The sequence below is a fragment of the Varroa destructor genome, unplaced genomic scaffold, assembly GCF_002443255.2.
Source record: "Varroa destructor unplaced genomic scaffold, Vdes_3.0 BEIS01000013.1, whole genome shotgun sequence".
Taxonomy (NCBI): Eukaryota; Metazoa; Arthropoda; class Arachnida; order Mesostigmata; family Varroidae; genus Varroa; species Varroa destructor.
The window spans coordinates 55,387-67,500 of record NW_019211466.1 but is presented as its reverse complement, the minus strand read 5'-3'; the positions used below and the strand labels follow the sequence as shown (position 1 = coordinate 67,500).

General features: G+C 40.7%; 2 non-coding genes and 2 pseudogenes across 2 annotated transcripts in view; all 4 read right to left on the bottom strand.

Moving 5' to 3' along the window:
• LOC147754154 (large subunit ribosomal RNA) overlaps nucleotides 1-850 on the bottom strand; it is a 3,545-nt gene extending 2,695 nt beyond the window's left edge. Inside the window, exon 1 of the ribosomal RNA XR_015318110.1 lies at nucleotides 1-850. This exon is cut by the window's left edge and continues 2,695 nt beyond it. This is a non-coding gene — a ribosomal RNA (large subunit ribosomal RNA).
• A 91-nt stretch (nucleotides 851-941) lies between these two features.
• On the bottom strand, nucleotides 942-1,098 carry LOC147754153 (5.8S ribosomal RNA; annotated as a pseudogene).
• Nucleotides 1,099-1,326: 228 nt separating this feature from the next.
• LOC147754152 (small subunit ribosomal RNA) lies at nucleotides 1,327-3,109 on the bottom strand. The gene has a single exon (XR_015318108.1). It is a non-coding gene; the product is annotated as a small subunit ribosomal RNA (ribosomal RNA).
• A 3,297-nt stretch (nucleotides 3,110-6,406) lies between these two features.
• LOC147754151 (large subunit ribosomal RNA) lies at nucleotides 6,407-8,601 on the bottom strand (annotated as a pseudogene).
• Between the last annotated feature and the right edge of the window lie 3,513 nt (nucleotides 8,602-12,114).

The following is a 12,114-nucleotide window of genomic DNA, read 5'->3' as shown; positions in this document are numbered from 1 at the left end:
CTTCGCCTTCGGGTGTTAGACCCAATGACTCGCGTGCCATTTGAACTCCTTGGTCCGTGTTTCAAGACGGGTCAAATAACTAATGCTAACCATTGATGGCGGACTGCTTACCTAGAGTAACATGCTCACCGCAACAAGGAATAAACCAAATCGCAGATACACAGTTACATTTAGTAAACGCAGGCCGTAGCTGTCCCACAGCTAAACTACACCGGCTAGATGACGCCCAACACAGAACATCGCACTACGTACGAGCTGTCCATATCGATGCCGCGGCGGCATAGTTTCTCAATGAATGAGTGTGCACTAGTGCACAGAGTCTCTGGCAGGGCTAACCAAGAGCAATCGGTTGAATGGACAACTTACGCTCAAGGCATCACATAACCAACTACCCTGTTGATAGGCACACCACTTTACAGCACAGTTATCTGTTTTACTCACTATGGTTTCACGTACTGTTGAACTCTCTCGTCAGAGTTCTTTTCAACTTTCCCTCATGGTACTTGTTCGCTATTAGTCCCTTCATATATTTAGCCTTTGATGAAATTTACCACCATCTTTAAGTTGTACTCTCAAACAACTAGACTCTCTAGAGCTTCGGTTCAACAGGTTAGTACAACCACACAGGCTTTTCACCTTCTCTGAGCACCCACTCAATAATAATTAAGCTGTACTCCTATTAAACACAAAACACTTTTACACCTCATTTCTTATTGTACAAAACATAAGAATTGGCAATAGGCTTAGTTCCAGTTCACTCGCAGCTACTATGGAAATCTCATTTGATTTCTTTTCCTCCGCTTATTGATATGCTTAAGTTCAGCGGGTAGTCACACTTGATTTCAGATAAACATAACATAGAGATTTTATCATATCACCCTTGTGATCAAAGATAATTTTTACTATTACTACTAAGAATAGTAACTACGTATTATATGTATATATACTGAAACAAATGTAGCATAGATACAAGTGCATCCATACTAAAATTTTCATTCAAAAACACAATGCTCACACAACTTCACAACTCACATCAATTTCCACAAATTACTATGTTTTTCTTCGATTTAAGGACTAAGTGATCCCCCATATTGAGTCTTGTGATGTCTTCTTCTCGATAGCACAACTCTGAAAAATGCTGTCGAACCGAACAGTGTCGGCGACGCGCGACTAACTCTAACGAGTGAGACCGCGATCCTTAGTCAATAATATATAACATACAGCTATAAACACCTCTGCCATGAACATTCGTTGTGAACAAGCATTCACGACATAGACATCATACAACGACCATTCGCTCATGTGAGTGAATGGATTTTGAATCAGTAATGATCCTTCCGCAGGTTCACCTACGGAAACCTTGTTACGACTTTTACTTCCTCTAAATGATCAAGTTTGATCTTCATTGCAATACAGGCACGTACAAAGTACATACCCGTCTACTCAGATGATCTCACTAAACCATTCAATCGGTAGTAGCGACGGGCGGTGTGTACAAAGGGCAGGGACGTAATCAGTACTAGCTAATGACTAGCACTTACTGGGAATTCCTCGTTCAAGGGGCACAATTGCAATCCCCTATCCCCATTAAGAAAAACATTCAATGATTACCAGCCTCGTTAAAGACTGGGAAACTCATTTTGTCTCTCAATGTAGCGCGCGTGCGGCCCCGAACATCTAAGGGCATCACAGACCTGTTATTGCTCTGTTTCAAAGTGTTAAACACACTTGATCCCATTAAGGAACCTCACGGAAGACAAGATTCCGTGTGTTATTTAATAGGCTAGAGTCTCGTTCGTTATCGGAATTAACCAGACAAATCACTCCACCAACTAAGAACGGCCATGCACCACCATCCACCAAATCAAGAAAGAGCTATCAATCTGTCAATCCTTCTAGTGTCAGGACCAGGTAAGTTTTCCCGTGTTGAGTCAAATTAAGCCGCAGGCTCCACTCCTGGTGGTGCCCTTCCGTCAATTCCTTTAAGTTTCAGCTTTGCAACCATACTTCCCCCATAACCCTACTTTGGTTTCCCGTGGCCTCTCACTTAGTCGTAAGACATACGTAAGCAAATTGCTAGTTGGCATAGTTTATGGTTAGAACTAGGGCGGTATCTGATCGCCTTCGAACCTCTAACTTTCGTTCTTGATCAATGAAAACATTCTTGGCAAATGCTTTCGCAGTAGTTCGTCTTGCTGTGGTCTAAGAATTTCACCTCTCTCACAACAATACGAATGCCCCCAACAGTTCCTTTCAATCATTTCATCGTTCAAAAACCAACAAATAGAACAACAACATATTCCATCATTCCATGCATTTATATCCAAGTAACACACTTGCTTTAAGCACTCTAATTTAATCAAAGTGATATTTGATAACTCTTATAAGCCAAGCAATGAAGTCGGCAAAAACAGTTACCTATATTTGCGCTCAACAAACGGTGCCCCAACAGGGACTAGTGTAAGCCAAGGCAAGTTTTCAAACTACGAGCTTTTTAGACGCAACAATTTTAATATACGCTATTGGAGCTGGAATTACCGCGGCTGCTGGCACCAGACTTGCCCTCCAATAGTTCCTCGTTAAAGGATTTAGAATGTACTCATTCCAATTACGAAGCCTCATAAGAGTCCCGCATTGTTATTTTTTGTCACTACCTCCCCGTGCCGGGATTGGGTAATTTGCGCGCCTGCTGCCTTCCTTAGATGTGGTAGCCGTTTCTCAGGCTCCCTCTCCGGAATCGAACCCTAATTCCCCGTTACCCGTTACAACCATGGTAAACATATAATATACCATCGACAGTTGATAGAGCAGATACTTTGAAGGAATAGCACCAGCTTTATGCTGAAATGCTCGGCAAAGTTATTCAGAGTCATCACCAGAAGTCCGAAGACATGGTTTGCACTAATAAAAGCACATCCAGCAAGCTGAACGTATATGCATGTATTAGCTCTAGAATTACCACAGTTATCCAATTAACAAAACACATCCTATGAAATTATAACTGATTTAATGAGCCATTCGCGGTTTCACCATTCATAGGTATGAACTTAAACATGCATGGCTTAATCTTTAAGACAAGCATATGACTACTGGCAGGATCAACCAGTTTTACTTTATCTATAGTAAATTATAGATACTGTATATTCGTACTGCTAGCCACGTTCGGCACACATGACTTCTGCATATATATGTTGTTTTTACAACCTTACAATGCGCTTCCACTATGCCAAAAATCATAGTCCTCTTATGCGAGCATTGTCACTGTACATCCTCATCTCACGGTTCCGCTGCGAGCACATTTCATGTAACATGAAATCTCGCCTTGTAACATCTCCACCGCCATATTAGCAGCCTGTGCCTAATACTTGTGTCTCACCTGGCGATTTTAAAACAAAATAGGACTGTCCCATCACTACCAAGCAGCTCACAAGTCAACTGGTGGGAGGTGTACGTCGATTCATCACCGGTATCGGCATTTTTGTCTCAAACAGAGCAAAATCGAAGATGAAAAGTGCTTCTCTTTCCACGTTCTCTCTCCGTCGCTCTCCGCTCTGACCGTTCGCGCTATCAGCAACACAGCCAGTAAAAGGAGAGCGGTTGTAACAGAGGCAATTCTAATGCTAAACAACGAATTCTTGTTTTGTTTATATTAAATCGATAGTCGTGTAATATATAAAAAGATTATCAAAAATAGCGTTCATAGAGCGGCAGCATAAAACGCCATTTAGCAGCAGTATCGATCGCAACAGCGTCGCCGACCCGGTAACGATATAAAAATATAGAAATGTCGTTATTAATAAACTGATTGGACTATGAAAATAGTTGTTTATTATACCCTTTTATGACTAGATTTATGAAAAGCGAGGTATTACATGTATACAAATAATGAACGTCATTAAATATTTTCGTCCTTTTATTAAAAAGGAGTAATCGCTAGCATATACAATGCTACCATGCATGCACGATCCAAGATCCTGGCTTTGTAGGAATACGCGATTTCAACGTTGAGTTTGAGTGGGATTCATTTTATGATCCTGTCAATAACAGTATTGCTAAGTTAGCCGGCCATCATGCCGCTACTGTTACTGTGTTATAAGAAATGACGTATTACGTGGATACGAATAATGAACGTTATTAGCTATCTTGTCCTTTTTATTACAAACAAGTTATACAATATTAGCATGCACGCAGTATCCAATATGAATTGCTTTATGTTGAAAAGTTTGTAGTTTACAATCATTTTAATGTTAGTATTATACTTTCATATATTGACACCTAGATTAAGACTATCAGAGAAGATACTATGTTGCCTGTGTTCGTTGACTGTATCAAGTTAATCAGTAATGTACTAACTAACACAAGCAGTACTTGTTGCTGTCATCCGGTTTTACCACCACTATTATTCTGGCTTTATTGTTTAAAAAATATGTTAGGAGAGTATTTTTGCAAAAAAAAAAGATTTGTATAGAGTTTTCGTAGTTTCGTGAATACGAAAAATTATGATTTCTAAAAAATTCGCAGTGCTGATCGTGCTTAGTGCTGTTGTTAGAGCGAATGTTTTACTGCTAGCGTTTAATTATTGTATTCGATCTGATAATGACACAAAATATTGAAATGTAATTACTGATGAACGGATTGCCTATTACTTATTATGCTCTTTCATGACTAGAGTGCTACAAAACATTATATAGTTATCTTATAACACTTTTTTCCCGAGTACAGAAACAGCATAAAATTTGGCTATCTAATTCACTTTAGGGGAATTCTCTGAAACAGCGGAAAGAGACATCGATAAACGAAGAATTTTTCTACTTAGCCAAATTATGTTCACAAAATAATCATTACGCTGCTTGGACCGCACAATGTTGAACGGGGTGATTAAATGCAATGCACAAGCAGTGGCGGCGGCTATGCGCCAAAGTGCGCCTATTTGCGAACGAAGTCTAGCCATGCTTTAATATAGTTACATCTACGTATTTCATTTATTTATGTTTATTTATACATTTACTTTTATTTATACAAATATTAATTTTAATAATTAACAAATATTACGACTATTTATTTTTGCAGGGACGGAAAACGTCCTGCCGTGTTTTTGCCGCTGAAGGTTAAGGATTCTGCGTAACACGGCAGCGACCTTCTACAGACAGAGAGCATAACGATATGCAAACGGTCCTGCGTATGAAAAAATAATTACATATGGGTCAATGTCTTGCCAACTCCGACATATAGTTGTCGAGTATATAGTTGAATCGAAAGATAGTTTGTAACTTGTGAGTGGGGTTTGACATCGTATGATTAATTGGAGTACAACAGTATAGCATACGAACAATTACTGGCAATATTTTGTAACTATACATTGCAGTCTTGCTGGTCGGAAAACTCATTTACATAATAGCAACATATACAAGGTATTGTTTCTTTTCACATCTAAACTCAGCAGCCTTGATTTTTTGTATTTTTGGCCTTGAAGGTATGTTAGAAAAAGTCATAGGTTCAAAATGTCCTGTCACATGCCACTTCGTTGTCCAGACTAGTTCAGCTAAGCTTGTCTACCCACACATCTCCATCATCAAAGGTAGTAGAAAAAAGGCAACTTCTCTTTGCAGGTATATGTATTTGCTTGTGTATAGGCCGCAACAGCAGCAGAGAACAAGTAACGGTAGTAAATGCGGCTCGCCTATGACTCAACAGCGATTATGGATTATCAAACTAACACAAGCTGTTGTTGGAGCTTCTTCATGACTAGAGTTCCACAAAATATTGTATAGTTATCTTATAGCACCTCTTTCCCGAGTACAGAAATAGCATAAAATTTGGCTATCTAATTTACTTTTGGGGCATTCCGTGAAACAGCGGAAAGAGACATCGATAAACAAAGAATTTTTCTCTTTAACGAAAATAATTTTTTTTAGTTGCACAATATTGAACAGGATACCCAAATGCAATGCACGAGCAGTGGCTTTTATTTATATAAACTATTATATATATAAGGGTGTTCCATTTATTTGATGTCTATACGTGAATTTTTTTACGTTTTTTTTTATTCGTGTATATTTCTACATATATTTTTATACGTGAACAAAAAACCTACGGCCACTGCAATGTGCTCACCAAACTAATACCAGTCATTTAGATTTACCACCATCATTTTTCTGGCTTTTTCTTAAAAATATTAATATATGTTGAGGCAATCAGTAAAAATTATATCTAATTACAACAACTAGATTTTGAAGACAGAAGTAGAAAATGTCGCACTGTTTTAAGGTTTTTTTAAGCCGGCGTTTAATGCTAGCAAATGTGGCTAATCGACAAATAACAGCAATTTACGTTTATATACTATATTCACATACGGAAATTAATGGTATTCCATCCCGGCAACAAGCCAATTAGTTTATCGCAAACAGCAAACGCCCAATACGAAGACAAGTCTCATTAGATCGCAGTATGGCAACTGCTCTACAAATTACAACAATTCGATTGATAAAAGTCATTTGCAGATTGTCTTCATTTCAATTTGCTCATATTGCTCAGTTATGCACTCGCACAACTATTTAATAAACAATACACATCCCAGACACTAATGTTATGGACTCTGGATTGGATTCTGACATAGAGGCGCTCAGTTATAATCTATTAGATGGTAGTTTAGTGCTTTATATATATATATTAAAAAAAAAATAGAAATGTCGTTATTAATGAACTGATTGGACTATGAAAATAGCAAGGACCAAGGGAATCAACTAAACTTCCCTAATATGAGCAGCTTTATGTCACCCTTACCCATATCTCAAATTTACTTCATTCCATGGGTACCAGTAACTTAAAAAGAAAAGACAACTCTTCCTAGCCTATCCCTTGGTGTTTTTGAGCGTAATTGTGTTGCCACGGTTGCTACCTAAGTAACGCTCCCAGTGTGCAGGTTCAGGAATATTAGCCTGATTCCCTTTCGCTTATAGTGATAACACATCATTGTACACATTCAACACATGTTTCATCATAAGCTTAGGACCGACTGACCCACGATCAACTACTGTTCACCTGGAACCCATACCCAACTTCAGTGCTCAAGGTTTTCAATTGAGTACTTGCCACTACCACCAAGATCTGCACATGTGACAGCTCCAGATTGCTTCACAGCAACATCCTTCGATGCTACCACATTACCTTCCTACTCCCTGAGCACTGCGGTGCGTCACACGTCAGAGGTTGAGTATAAGTACAATGCTATAGCGCCATCCATTTTTGGGGCGTGTTGCTTTGGCAGGTGAGTTGTTGCACACTCCTTAGCGGATTCCAACTTCCATGGCCACCGTCCTACTGTCTTCAGCAACTAACACCCTTTATAGATCTCATGCGCATTTCAGCTTTTGGCACTTTAACCCAACAATTTGTTCAACTCACAGCGCCAGTTCTGCTTACGAAAGATGGCCCACTAAGCATACTTATTTAGCAGTGTTCTTCAATCAAGAAATAACACTCACACCCATTAAAAGTTTGAGAATAGGTTGAGGCTATATACGCCGTAATATCTCTAATCATCACGCTAGCTATCCTGAGGGAAACTTCGGAAGGAACCAGCTACTAGATGGTTCGATTAGTCTTTCACCCCTATACCCAGATCAGATTATCGATTTGCACATCAGAATAACTTCAGACATCCACCAGACTTTCCTCTGGCTTCATCTTGATTAGGCATAGCTCACCATCTTTCGGGTCTCAAACATCACGCTTGTAGTCTACAAATGCCAGAAAGCATAAGTAGCTCATCGCTTAATCATGGTACGACCACAAATAACAATACCTTTGCATTTCACTTCGCCTTCGGGTGTTAAGACCCAATGACTCGCGTGCCATTTGAACTCCTTGGTCAGTGTTTCAAGACGGGTCAAATAACTAATGCTAACCATTGATGGCGGACTGCTTACCTAGAGTAACATGCTCACCGCAACAAGGAATAAACCAAATCGCAGATACAGCAGATACATTTAGTAAACGCAGGCCGTAGCTGTCCTACAGCTAAACTACACCGGCTAGGTGACGCCTAACACAGAACATCGCACTACGTACGAGCTGTCCCATATCGATGCCGAAGCGGCATAGTTTCTCAATGAATGAGTGTGCACTAGTGCACAGAGTCTCTGGCAGGGCTAACCAAGAGCAATCGGTTGAATGGACAACTTACGCTCAAGGCACCACATAACCAACTACCCTGTTGATAGGTACACCACTTTACAGAACAGTTATCTGTTCTACATACTATGGTTTCACGTACTGTTGAACTCTCTCGTCAGAGTTCTTTTCAACTTTCCCTCATAGTACTTGTTCGCTATTAGTCCCATCTATTTAGCCTTTGATGAAATTTACCACCATTTTTAAGTTGTACTCTCAAACAACTAGACTCTCCAGTGGTTCGGTTCAACAGAATAATACAACCACACAGGCTTTTCACCTTCTCTGAGAACCCACACAATAATAATTAAGTTGTACTCCTATTAAACACAAAATACTAACCTAACCTAACAAAACACCTAACCTAACCTTTTTTTTTTGCATTTTTTTTTTTGTTAAGGGCAAATGCATTATGCAGACCGGACATCACTGAATTGTGTTTTGTCCGGTACTGTGGGACTCTCACCCACTAAACCCTGGACCCCTTTATCAGCTTGGGTCATGGTTCGGGATATGTTTGATATTACTTCGAAACCATGACTTGCAGGAACGGTCATTTCATCATCCTTCCCTTTGAGCCGTTCCAGTCCATCCTCCATTCTGGCTTTCCTCTTGACAAGAAACTCTAGGTCTCGAGGGGGATCGTACTCCCTGTACTTCTGTTAATTCCAGGTGTTGTGTGTTGGGCCCATGATTGTTTCGGCTCTGCCCTTCTACTATTCTCTTACGTCTCATCCTTTCTAATTGTCCTTTTCTTTTCATAATATCGTCAAAGAAAGCCGTAACTTTGGCCCAGTTCGTCCTGTCGTTTGTCATCAGACCCACCATCTGCTTAGTACTGTCCTTTGTTGTTACTTCTCTGTGTACCTGTTTATCTCTGACCGCTTTAAGTGTCTGGCAGTGAGGAAGAGTATGTTCTACTCTGTCCTTCATGCCCAACACGCAGAGCACACAGATGCCCACTTGCGTTTTGCCGATTTTTGTCATGTATGTCTGGAACTGTCTATGACCCGACAAGACTTGGTAGGAGTAGTATGTTAGCTCTCCCTGTCTGCTGCGAATCCATTTCCTGACATCTGGTATTAGATGTCGGGTCCAACTGCCCGGACATTCTCGTCCTCCGTAAGTGCGTGGATTTTCCCATTGCTGCTGTCATTTGTTCACTGTATCCATACGTGCCCTTATGTTGTCGGTGGAATCATCTCTTTGTCGTCGTTCAGCTCTTTCTATGGTAAGCAAATCCCATGGAACCATTTTGGCCAATACTAGGAGTGCTTCGATTGACAGAGTTCTGTACGCGCTGGCCACTCGTATTACTACAATTCTTTGTGCAGCCAGCAGTATATTTCTATTGACTTTTGTCGTCAGCGCCATTTCTGCCTATACAGAACCTGCATATAGTGCTCTAGCTTCAGCTACTGAGGCCAGCAGTCTTCGGCTACCCTCAGAGGCTCCTCCCATTCTGGGTAGTATTCTCGACAAATTGAGGGCTGCTCTTTCTGCCTTTTTAGCGGCATGTTTAATATGCTCCCTTCCAGTCATTGCAGTGTCAATTATTACTCCAAGGTATTTCGCCCTTTTCTGAATGTTAATTTGAGCATTACCCAGATATATTTCTATATCTGTGGTCTTCTTTTTCCCAGTTAGGTATAATGCTTCTGACTTCTCCGCGGCTAGCCGTAGATAATGTTCTTCCATCAACCGTTCTATGATCTGGAGGGAGTCGTTAGCTTTGTTCTCCAGTTCCACCTCTGTCCGGGCTCTGATTATGAGAGCTAGGTCATCTGCATATGCTATGGTCTCTACCCCCTCCGGCAGTCCCGTTTTTTGCAGAACGCTGTCGTAGGCTAGATTCCACAGTATTGGACCGAGGACCAACCCCTGTGGAACTCCTGCTGTGACCGTATATCTTGTCCCATCCGCTATTAGTATTCTCTTCTCTAAGTATGAACTGATAGTCCTGCGTAGATACTTAGAGATATTCTTTTCTTCCAGTGCTTCCATTAATTTTCCCCAGTTCATGCTATTAAAAGCATTTCTGACATACAGTAGGATTAGTAGCACGAAGTTCCGAGTCTTTAGTGTGCTTCTCATCTCTTCCCTCGCTAGCCTGAGGACCCTGTCCACAGCTGGCATCGTGGAACGGTGCTTCCTAAAGCCGTATTGCGTCTCCGACAGTGCCTTTTTATCTTCAATCTCCTTGTTCAGTCTGTTTACTATTATGCGTTCAATAGCTTTTGCTGCTGTATTTAGAAGACAGATTGGTCGAAATGCCGTAGGACCTGTCTTATTTCTGGGTTTTGGAATCAGGACTAAGTTTGCTTCCTTCCATATATCCGGGAATTTTCCTGTCCGCAGTATGTCGTTCGTCAATTTTTGTAATATCCTTGGCCATCTTTTGATCAACGTCTTGACTACTTCCGGTGGAACTCCGTCGGACTCTATGCTTTCCCTGCTGCTATTTTGTTTCCTGCTTCTGTTATTTCTTCCAGAGTTACTTCGGGGATGTCTCTTTCATCTACCTCAATCGTTGTTTCATCCATCCTTGGTTGCATAGGGAAGAGGTTTCTTACCGCTTTCATCACTATGTCTGGGGGGATTGGTGGTGATCCTTTCTTTATTTTGTCCATTACTATTTGATAAGGGAGTCCGAAAACGTTTCGGTCGACTGCTTCTATAAGTTTTTTCCAGGATTTTTCCTTACTATGTCGTATACTTTGTCTTAGTTTGTTTCGGGCTTCCTGGTATTTCCGGAGTTGTTGTGTCGCTCTTTGTTCTGTTTCTGGTTGAAGATTGTTCGTGCGTCTCTGCCAGCTTCTTGTTCTTATGTATGTACGCCTTTTCCTCACGCATATTTTCCTGACATCTGCAATTTCCTTATTCCACCAGTGTTTTGGGCGGTGGCGGTGTCGATCTATGGACGGTTGCCGATTAGCTTTCGTACATGCATCAATCATAAGCTGACTGAGTTGTTGCGCTTCTATCTGTATCCCTCCAGTTCCGGTTTCGCTTACCATGATTTGCACTTTCTGTCTAATTTTCTTCGCAGTATTGGGAGGTCTAATTTTCTTGCTTGCCATCTTCTCATCTTTCTCTGTATTGCTTCCGGTGGTCTTGTTTGCTCGACTTGGAAAAATATGTAGTGGTGCTCACTACCACTTTCTTATTCGTCCAAGACGCTCCACCCTGTTCTGAACGCTGCTGCCTCGTTGTTTACTAATGTGATGTCTATGTGTGATGGGTAACCACCGTGTTCACAAGTAGGAGACTCTCCATCATTAAGCACTGCCAGTCCCTCTGTTGCCATCCACTCTAAGGTCGCTATTTCTCTTCGGTCGTTACTTCTACTGCCCCATATTACATTTTTTGAGTTAAAATCTCCTGTGACAATAATCTTTTTCCTGTTATCACGTCATTTTACACTTTGTCCTAGTTCTTCAAGGAATTTTTTGAATTCTTCTATTGATCTATTGGGCGAAAAGTAGCATGTGTAGAATACTGCTACGTTTTCGATCTCCGCTTATGTGAAACCCTTTCCTGCTCCTTTTGTTCGTATTATCACGTTCCTCATGCCGCTCCAGTATATAGCAGTATCATTTTTATCGTCCGTCACTACAATTTCTTTAGCACTGGCTATTTTTTTGTAGTTCGGTTCTGATAATAGACAAAGGTGTATGCCGTATTTCTGGATTGTGATTTCCAGTAAGTCATGGGCGGCAGACGAGCGATTGAGGTTGATCTGTATTAGTTTGAACTCTATTTTGCTAATATTCTTCTATACCTCTCTCCGCTGTTTGCTCTTGTATCCTTAGTTCTTCAGTGGGCCGTTTAGCGGTCTTTTTTTGCTGATGGTGTTATAAAGTTTTCCTCGTCTGTCGTTGGTCTTTTTGTCCTCTTTTCCCTCTTCTTTGTTTCTTCTTCTCTTTCTTTCGCTATATTTTC